This window comes from Eleutherodactylus coqui, chromosome 3 (genome assembly GCF_035609145.1).
Source record: "Eleutherodactylus coqui strain aEleCoq1 chromosome 3, aEleCoq1.hap1, whole genome shotgun sequence".
Classification (NCBI taxonomy): Eukaryota; Metazoa; Chordata; class Amphibia; order Anura; family Eleutherodactylidae; genus Eleutherodactylus; species Eleutherodactylus coqui.
Window position 1 is genome coordinate 316,372,650 of NC_089839.1, and position 10,528 is coordinate 316,383,177.

At 54.6% G+C, this 10,528-nt stretch overlaps 1 long non-coding RNA gene and 3 other non-coding genes across 4 annotated transcripts; all 4 read left to right on the forward strand.

Annotated features, from left to right (window-relative positions):
• Window positions 1-8,139: 8,139 nt before the first annotated feature.
• Window positions 8,140-10,326, forward strand: LOC136622031 (uncharacterized). The gene is made up of 4 exons (XR_010791287.1): window positions 8,140-8,315; window positions 8,995-9,044; window positions 9,281-9,324; window positions 9,691-10,326. It is a non-coding gene; the product is annotated as an uncharacterized lncRNA (long non-coding RNA).
• Window positions 8,802-8,869, forward strand: LOC136622658 (small nucleolar RNA SNORD38). The gene has a single exon (XR_010791851.1). It is a non-coding gene; the product is annotated as a small nucleolar RNA SNORD38 (small nucleolar RNA).
• LOC136622657 (small nucleolar RNA SNORD38) lies at window positions 9,084-9,150 on the forward strand. Its single transcript, XR_010791850.1, has one exon. It is a non-coding gene; the product is annotated as a small nucleolar RNA SNORD38 (small nucleolar RNA).
• LOC136622659 (small nucleolar RNA SNORD38) lies at window positions 9,362-9,430 on the forward strand. Its single transcript, XR_010791852.1, has one exon. It is a non-coding gene; the product is annotated as a small nucleolar RNA SNORD38 (small nucleolar RNA).
• Window positions 10,327-10,528: the final 202 nt, after the last annotated feature.

Consider the following 10,528-nt stretch of genomic DNA (forward strand, 5'->3'; position numbering starts at 1 on the left):
GACACTCATTATTATACCACTCTCCACCATGCTTCACTGCTTTCTGCAGGCACTCATTATTGTACTGCCCTCCACCATGCTTCACTGCTGCCTGCAGACACTCATTATTATACTGCTCTCCACCATGCTTCAGTACTACCTGCAGACACTCATTATTGTAACGCACTCCACCATGCTTCACTGCTTTCTGCAGACACTCATTATTGTATCACACTTCACCATGCTTCACTGCTGCCTGTAGACACTCATTATTGTACCGCCCTCCACCATGCTTCACTGCTGCCTGCAGACACTCATTATTGTACCGCTCTCCATCATGCTTCACTGCTGCCTGCAGACACTCATTATTCTACTGCTCTCCCCCATACTTCACTGTTGCCTGCAGACCCTCATTATTGTACCGCTCTCCACCATGCTTCACTGCTGCCTGCAGATACTCATTATTGTACCGCTCTCCCCATGCTTCACTGCTGCCTGCAGATACTCATTATTGTACTGCTCTTCCCCATGCTTCACTGCTGCCTGCAGACCCTCATTATTGTACTGCTCTACACCATGCTTCACTGCTGCCTGCAGACACTCATTGTTGTACCGCTCTCCACCATGCTTCACTGCTGCCTGCAGATACTCATTATTTTACTGCCCTCCACCATGCTTCACTGTTGCCTGCAGACACTCATTATTATACCGCTCTCCACCATGCTTCACTGCTTTCTGCAGGCACTCATTATTGTACCGCTCTCCATCATGCTTCACTGCTGTCTGTACATACTCATTATTGTACCGCTCTCCCCCATGCTTCACTGCTGCCTGCAGATACTCATTATTGAACTGCTGTACCCCATGCTTCACTGCTGCCTGCAGACCCTCATTATTGTACCGCTCTCCACCATGCTGCACTGCTGCCTGCAGACCCTCATTATTGTACCGCTCTCCACCATGCTTCACTGCTGCCTACAGACCCTCATTATTGTACCGCTCTCCCCCATGGTTCACTGCTGCCTGCAGATACTCACAATTGTACTGCTCTACCCCATGCTTCACTGCTGCCTGCAGATCCTCATTATTGTACTATTCTCCCCATGCTTCACTGCTGCCTGCAGATACTCATTATTATACCGCTCTCCGCCATGCTTCACTGCTGCCTGCAGACACTCATTATTGTACCGCTCTCCACCATGCTTCACTGCTGCCTGCAGACACTCATTATTTTACTGCCCTCCACCATGCTTCACTGCTGCCTGCAGACACTCATTATTATACCGCTCTCCACCATGCTTCACTGCTTTCTGCAGGCACTCATTATTGTACCGGTCTCCATCATGCTTCACTGCTGCCTGCAGACACTCATTATTATACCGCTCTCCACCATGCTTCACTGCTTTCTGCAGGCACTCACTATTGTACCGCTCTCCATCATGCTTCACTTCTGCATGCAGACACTCATTATTATACCGCTCTCCACCATGCTTCACTGCTTTCTGCAAGCACTCATTATTGTACTGCTCTCCACCATGCTTCACTGCGGCCTGCAGACACTTATTATTGTACCGCTCTCCCCCATGCTTCTCTGCTGCCTGCAGACACTCATTATTGTACCGCTCTCCACCATGCTTCACTGCGGCCTGCAGACACTCATTATTGTACTGCTCTCCACCATGCTTCACTGCTGCCTGCAGACACTCATTATTGTACCACTCTCCACCATGCTTCACTGCTGCCTGCAGACACTCATTATTGTACCGCTCTCCACTATGCTTCACTGCTGCCTGCAAGCACTCATTATTGTACCGCTCTCCACCATGCTTCACTGCTGCCTGCAGACACTCATTATTGTACCGCTCTCCACTATGCTTCACTGCTGCCTGCAGACACTTATTATTGTACTGCTCTACACCATGCTTCACTGCTGCCTGCAGACACTCATTATTGTACTGCCCTCCTATATATAGGCTCGGCGTGAAAACCGAGCCGATATACGTTCGTGTGACTTCACCCTTGAGCAGAGTTTGCGTGTTCCTGACCCAGTTTTAAGTCTCCTACACAGCTGTTTCTGTTTCAGTTAATGACTGTGTTTCTGCCTTCGTGTGAAAATAATGATTATTAGCAGCTGTTCAGTATGATTGGTTACTAATTATAGTAAGTATGTGGATAGCAGCACAACCTGTAGTGCAAGTGAGAGTAAGAATAGGAAAAACAAAGGTGCACGGTCCGGTGAGGTGGGGACTGTAGACCCTCCAGATGTATCCCCAAACCATCCAGCGGATAGACCAGCACTCAAAGACTTCTTAAAAATGTTCAAATCCTTTATTCCTCAGCAAAAAAATAAAGCTGCCACGTTCCGACCCTAATTGGGTCTTTTTGAGTGCTGGTCTATCCACTGGATCGCTTGGTTACTAATATAGGACTCTAATACCGGTGCCAGTGTACCGGGGAGAATGTCTGAATGTGAAGGGCGTCGCACCATGTATTGAGGGGGTTACAAAGGGAGCACTATTACTTTGTGGGGCCAGATAAGGGACAGCAGTACTGTGGGGGTACTGAGGGGCAGTAGCAGGATTTGGAGAGTGTGCAGAGATGAGCAGTGGCTGGAGGAAGGAGTCATGGCGACCTGGGCTCAGATAAAGAAAATAAATGGATGTCACCAGAGTTGATGTCCGTTGTGGTTACTGGAGGTAACTGTATTGCAGTCACCATCACTGTGTAGAGCTGCTGTGATTGGGTGCCTCATGATTTACAGGTATGCTAGAGGTGAGCTGCTGCTGAGCTCTATGTACCCCCAGCCTACAGGACATTGGTGGCACGCAGAGCCCTCCCTGCTGGAATGCGTGCCGGTGGCTGCTCACAACGGTAGTAGTCACCGGCTGGAGCCGCAGCTTCCACGCCGGTATTCACTCAGCGGCGCTGATCTCAGGTGCAGACACTGACATCGGTGTGCAGCCGGGATCTTCTACCCCTGACGCCTCCTCCTTAGTTCCGCAAGAGCAGAGGGGAGTACCTGGGATCAGTACCGCTTGCAGCGCCGAGCAGAGAAGCAGCAGCGGTCCTTTAACGAGGAGGAAGAGGTATGTATGGGTCTTGGGGAGCGCTATTACTGCTGGGGCTGATATAGGGGATACTATTAGTAATAGTGTCCCCTATATCGGCCCTAGTAGAAATAGCATTACTACTGGGGCCGCTGTGGTCACTATTACTACTGGGGGCCGCTATGGGGGTGTCACTATTACTACTGAAACCACGGTTGGGGCCGTTATTACTACTGGGGCCGCTGTGGGGGGTGTCATTATTACCACTGGGGCCGCTGTGGGGGTCACTATTACTACTGGGGGCCGCTGTGGGGGCTGTCATTATTACCACTGGGGCCGCTGTGGGGGTCACTATTACTACTGGGGGCCGCTGTGGGGGTCACTATTACTACTGGGGGCCGCTGTGGGGGGTGTCATTATTACTACTGGGGCCGCTGTGGGGGTGTCATTATTACAACTGGGGACCGCTGTGGGGGGGTGTCACTATTACTACTGGGGGCCGCTGTGGGGGGTGTCACTATTACTACTGGGGGCCGCTGTGGGGGGTGTCATTATTACTACTGGGGGCCGCTGTGGGGGGTGTCATTATTACCACTGGGGCCGCTGTGGGGGTCACTATTACTACTGGGGGCCGCTGTGGGGGCTGTCATTATTACCACTGGGGCCGCTGTGGGGGTCACTATTACTACTGGGGGCCACTGTGGGGGTCACTATTACTACTGGGGGCCGCTGTGGGGGGTGTCATTATTACTACTGGGGCCGCTGTGGGGGTGTCATTATTACAACTGGGGACCGCTGTGGGGGGTGTCACTATTACTACTGGGGGCCGCTGTGGGGGGTGTCACTATTACTACTGGGGGCCGCTGTGGGGGGTGTCATTATTACTACTGGGGGCCGCTGTGGGGGGTGTCATTATTACTACTGGGGGCCGCTGTGGGGGTCAGTATTACTACTGGGGCCGCTGTGGGGGCTGTTATTATTACTACTGGGGGCCGCTGTGGGGACTGTCATTATTACTACTGGGGCCGCTGTAGGGGCTGTCACTATTACTACTGCGGACCGCTGTGGGGGGTGTCATTATTACCACTGGGGCTGCTGTGGGGGTCACTATTACTACTGGGGCCGCTGTGGGGGGTGTCATTATTACCACTGGGGCCGCTGTGGGGGTCACTATTACTACTGGGGCCGCTGTGGGGGCTGTCATTATTACCACTGGGGCCGCTGTGGGGGTCACTATTACTACTGTTGGCCGCTGTGGGGGGTGTCATTATTACTACTGGGGTGGCTGTGGGGGGTGTCATTATTACTACTGGGGGCCGCTGTGGGGGGTGTCACTATTACTACTGGGGGCCGCTGTGGGGGGTGTCATTATTACTACTGGGGCTGCTGTGGGGGGTGTCATTATTACTACTGGGGGCCGCTGTGGGGGTCACTATTACTACTGGGGCCGCTGTGGGGGCTGTCATTATTACTACTGGGGGCCGCTGTGGGGGGTGTCACTATTACTACTGGGGGCCGCTGTGGGGGGTGTCATTATTACCACTGGGGCCGCTGTGGGGGTCACTATTACTACTGGGGGCCGCTGTGGGGGCTGTCATTATTACCACTGGGGCCGCTGTGGGGGTCACTATTACTACTGGGGGCCACTGTGGGGGTCACTATTACTACTGGGGGCCGCTGTGGGGGGTGTCATTATTACTACTGGGGCCGCTGTGGGGGTGTCATTATTACAACTGGGGACCGCTGTGGGGGGTGTCACTATTACTACTGGGGGCCGCTGTGGGGGGTGTCACTATTACTACTGGGGGCCGCTGTGGGGGGTGTCATTATTACTACTGGGGGCCGCTGTGGGGGGTGTCATTATTACTACTGGGGGCCGCTGTGGGGGTCAGTATTACTACTGGGGCCGCTGTGGGGGCTGTTATTATTACTACTGGGGGCCGCTGTGGGGGCTGTCACTATTACTACTGCGGACCGCTGTGGGGGGTGTCATTATTACCACTGGGGCTGCTGTGGGGGTCACTATTACTACTGGGGCCGCTGTGGGGGGTGTCATTATTACCACTGGGGCCGCTGTGGGGGTCACTATTACTACTGGGGCCGCTGTGGGGGCTGTCATTATTACCACTGGGGCCGCTGTGGGGGTCACTATTACTACTGTTGGCCGCTGTGGGGGGTGTCATTACTACTGGGGTGGCTGTGGGGGGTGTCATTATTACTACTGGGGGCCGCTGTGGGGGGTGTCACTATTACTACTGGGGGCCGCTGTGGGGGGTGTCATTATTACTACTGGGGCTGCTGTGGGGGGTGTCATTATTACTACTGGGGGCCGCTGTGGGGGTCACTATTACTACTGGGGCCGCTGTGGGGGCTGTCATTATTACTACTGGGGGCCGCTGTGGGGGGTGTCACTATTACTACTGGGGGCCGCTGTGGGGGGTGTCATTATTACTACTGGGGGCCGCTGTGGGGGGTGTCATTATTACTACTGGGGGCCGCTGTGGGGGGTGTCATTATTACTACTGGGGGCCGCTGTGGGGGGTGTCATTATTACTACTGGGGGCCGCTGTGGGGGGTGTCATTATTACTACTGGGGGCCGCTGTGGGGGGTGTCACTATTACTACTCAAACCACGGTTGGGGTCACTATTACCGCTGAGGGTATGTTTACATGTGGTGGAAACGCTGCAGAATGTCCTCAGCAGAAATTTCGTGCAAACGCCACAGCATCTACCCATCCAAAAGGCAGTCCCAACCTGCACCCCGTCTATTGTGAAGCGGCCCGCTCCTTTTTATAATGACGGGGGTAACATCATACGTGGTGATAAGCCCCGCCCCTGAGGTGTTGGCACTTTGGGATAAATCAGTGGGTTTTGGGTTGCAGTGTGGGCACTCGGTCTTTACAAGGTTCGCCATCACTGCTGTAGGAGATCATGAACCCCCAGCAGCAGCTGCTGCCCCCTTATGGGGCTGTCTGCCTGGCACCTCATTATGGGACCATTGCTAACGGCCCTGCAGTACAGAAGGCTTCTGGAACCGTAGAACACAGCACCATACTTCAAGGACAGCGACCGCCTGCAGCAGTTTTACTAATTTCCAGATGGAAGAACAGAGGTAAAATCTCACTGTAGGTAAAGCCACGCCCACTTGTCACTTGTCATGGTATTTTTGGTGGATTCTGGTCAGTTCTGACGTCTCTCTTGTACGCAATGGGATTAATTTTCAGTGTTGGTACAAGGAGGAGGAGGGTCCACAGTGGGAGGAGCTAAGGAGAAGAGGGGTCCACTGTGGGAGGAGCTAAGGAGAAGATGGGTCCACTGTGGGAGGAGCTACGGAGAAGAGGGGTCCACTGTGGGAGGAGCTAAGGAGAAGAGGGGACCAATGTGGAAGGAGCTAAGGAGAAGAGGGATCCACTGTGGGAGGAGCTAAGGAGAAGAGGGGTCCACTGTGGGAGGAGCTAAGGAGAAGAGGGGTACACTGTGGGAGGAGCTCAGGAGAAGAGGTTACGATGTGGGAGGAGCTAAGGAGAAGAGGGATCCACTGTGGGAGGAGCTAATGAGAAGAGGGGTTCACTAAGGAAGGAGCTAAGAAGGAGAGGGATCCACTGAGGAAGGAGCTAAGAAGGAGAGGGGTCCACTGTGTAAGGAGCAAAGAAGGAGAGGGGTCCACTGCTGGAGGAGCTAAGGAGGAGAGGGGTCTACTGAGAAAGGAGCTAAGAAGGAGAGGGGTCCACTGAGGGAGGAGCTAAGGAGAAGAGGGGTCCACTGCGGGAGGAGCTAAAGAGGAGAGGGGTCCACTGAGGAAGGAGCTAAGAAGGAGAGGGGTCCACTGTGGGAGGAGCAAAGGAGAGGGGTCCACAGAGGGAGGAGCTAAGGAGAAGAGTGCTCCACTGCGGGAGGATCTGAGGAGAGGGGTCCACTTTGGGAGGAGCTAAGGAGGAGAGGGGTCCACTGAGGGAGGAGCTAAGAAGGAGAGGGGTCCACTGAGGGAGGAGCTAAGGAGAAGAGGGGTCCACTGCGGGAGGAGCTAAGGAGGAGAGGGGTCCACTGTGGAAGGAGCTAAGAAGGAGAGGGGTCCACTGTGGGAGGAGCAAAGGAGAGGGGTCCACAGAGGGAGGAGCTAAGGAGAAGAGTGCTCCACTGCGGGAGGAGCTGAGGAGAGGGGTCCACTTTGGGAGGAGTTAAGGAGGAGAGGGGTCCGCTGAGGGAGGAGCTAAGGAGGAGGAGAGGGGTCCACTGAGGGAGGAGCTAAGAAAGATCCACCAAGGAAGGTGCTAAGGAGGAGAAAGGTCAATTGGGGGAGGTGCTAAGAAAAAGACAGGTTCACTGAGCAAGGGTAAAGAAGGATCCACTAAGGGAGGGGCTAAGGAGGAGAAGGGTCCATTAAGGGAGTGGCTCAGAAGGAAAAGGGTCACTGGGGGGAGGGGCTAAGGAAGAAAAGGGTCCACTGGGGAAGGGCTGAAAAAGAAAAAATGTCCAATGACGGAGCTGCTAGGGCGAAGGGACCACTGAGGGGCGGGGCTAAGTAAGAAAGGTCCACTAGGGGGGCGCTAAGGAGAAAAAAGATCCACCGGGGGAGGAGCTAAAGAGAAGGGTTCACTGGTCGGAGAGGCTAAGGAACAGAATTGTGCACTGGGGAGGGGCTAAGGAGTAGAAAGGCCCACTGAGGGAGGAGCTAAGGAGGAGAAATAGCCCCTCCTGTAGTGGACTTTTCTCCTTAGCCCCTCCCCCAGTGGATAAGGAAGAAAAGGGCCTACTTAGGGAGGTGCTTGAGAGGAGAAAGATCCACTGGAGGAGTGGCTAAGGAGGAGGATGCACTGGGGGAGGGGCTAAGGAAGAGACAAGTCCACTGAGGAAGGGGCTATGGAGGAGAAGGAGCCACTAAGGCAGGGGCTCAGAAGGAAAAGGGTCACTGGGCGGAGGAGCTAAGGAAGAGAGCGGACCACGGGGGGAGTGGCTAAGGTATTAACGGGTCCAATGAGGGGAGTGGCTAAGGAAGAAAAGGGTCCACTGGGGAGGAGCTAAGGAGGAGAACAGGTGTGGTTTTTGGGTTCTCCACGCTCCGAGTAATGATGAAGCCGGGAGGTCACGTGTCTCGCTGAGGCCAAACATGGCGCGAGGAGACCTCAGGGCGACAGTGTGGGGGTGATGGGCGGCGCGTACTGAGGGGGCGGGGGCCGGCTTGTGGGCGCGGCCGGGTGAAATCTCGCGGGATTTGAGCAGCATATAAGAACGCGGCCGGCGCCTCCTCTTTCTTTGGCGTGCGGGATGTGAGAGAGCGACGGCAGAAGGTGAGGGGCGGCGGGCGGCGGGCGGCGGGCGGCTGCACGGCTGTGTATTGGAGATGTGTGTGTATGAAATGATAGAGGGGATGTATACATATATATACACAGACTGTAGAGCGGGGCCCGTGTATTGGGGATGGGTGTGTATATATGGGGGTCTCTGCACTGCGGGGGATGTGGGTGTATACATATATATAGACTGTAGATTGGGGCCTGTGTATTGGGGGGGTGTATATGTATATATATATATTATAGGGGGGGTCCGTGGTCCCGTCTGTCGGTGCTGCCAGCTGTACCCCCCCCCCCCCTTCTCCCCCAGGGGGCGCCGCTACTCTTCCTGTGCTGACAGCCTCCTCCACCTGACATCTGGCCAGGCTCCTGTGTAGAGCGTCAGCTCCTGGGTGCGGTGAGGCTGTCGCCCCCTGGTGGCTCTGCTTGTATCCGTTCCTCGGGGGTCTCGCGGTCTGTCCGTCGCCGGCCCTCGCTGCAGCGTCCTAATGATGAGAACCTTGTCCAGTTCTGCTACTGATGGGCTGAGATGACACTCCTACCTCTGAGGTCCCGCTGTAGAGCGTCAGCTCTTGGGCCCAGTGACGCTGGCAGGGATGAGGGCACGGTGCTGACTAGTGTGTTGTTGCTGCAGAACCTCTTTGGTCTGCCTTCTTCTGACTCTCTTTTCTTGTAGGTTCCCGTTGGGCCGCGCCTGGACCTGGGGGACGTCGGACACACGGTGAGGTGAGTGGTGGTCCGTCGCCGGCCCCTCGCTGCAGCGTCCTCTAATGATGAGAACCTTGTCCAGTTCTGCTACTGATGGGCTGAGATGACACTCCTACCTCTGAGGTCCCGCTGTAGAGCGTCAGCTCTTGGGCCCAGTGACGCTGGCAGGGATGAGGGCACGGTGCTGACTAGTGTGTGAAGCTGCTGCAGAACCTCTTTGGTCTGCTTTCTTCTGACTGTCTCTTTTCTTGTAGGTTCCCGTTGGGCTGGACCTGGGGGACGTTGGATACACAATGAGGTGAGTGGTGGTCCGTCGCCGGCCCCTCGCTGCAGCGTCCTAATGATGAGAACCTCGTCCAGTTCTGCTACTGATGGGCTGAGATGACACCCACCAATCTGAAGTAGACGCCTGTAGCGATGGGGGAGGGGATCTTTAGCTCTGCTTCATGTCAGTGAATAGTTGCATCCTTAAGCCAAGCCCTGGTCCTGAGCTGCAGCCGTTGAGGGTTTGTCTCAGTGTAACGGTGCAGACCACTGATACACTGTAACAGCCCTCCAGCTGTGAGGCAGGTTGCTGGCAGCCTGTAATCTGATACTGAAGCAGAGCTCTGTCTGACATTGTTACAGCGTCTCCTGACCTCTGACCCCTGTCTTTTCTCTGCAGGTGAGTGACGGCGGACGCAGCGCATCGGGTAATCTGGCAACTTGTGACCTAATGTCCGTATCCTGTAATATCATAGAAAGACATCCAGTCCCTCTTACACTCCTCTATGGATCTGGTGATCACCACGTCCTCAGGCAGAGAGTTCCACAGTCTCACTGCTCTTACAGTAAAGAACCCCCTTCTGTGTTGGTGATGAAACCTGCTTTCTTCTAGACGTAGCGGATGCCCTCTTGTTACCGCCGCAGTCCTGGGTATAAACAGATCCTGGCAGAGATCCTTGTATCGTCCCCTCATGGATTTATACAGAGTTATTTGGTCGCCCCTTAGCCGTCTTAGTTCCGGGGTGAATAATCCCAGTTTTGGTGCCTCTCTGGGTATTCCATGTGAGGCCTGACAAGTGCCTTATATAGTGGGAGGATAATGTTCTCGCCCCTCGCCCCCTATACCTCTTTTAATGCACCCCAAGACTCTATTAGCTTTCGCAGCAGCTGCCTGGCATTGGTTACTCCAGTTTAGTCTACAGCCCACTAGTACCCCAGGTCTTTTCCCCTAGCTGTACCCCATTTAGTGTATATTGGTGACATCCGTTTCTCCTGCCCATGTGCAGAACCTTACATTTATCCACATTGACCTCCATTCCCCCCCCCCCCCCCCCCCCCCGGCTTATCTCGGTCCGTTTGTAGCCGCACATTGTCCTCCGTTGCATTGTTTACATTGTATAATTTTGTATCATCTGCAGATACTGATATTTTGCTGTGCAGCCCCTCTATCAGGTCATTGATAAATATGTTGAACAGAATGGGGCCCAATACTGAACCCTGTGGCCCCCCACTAGCGA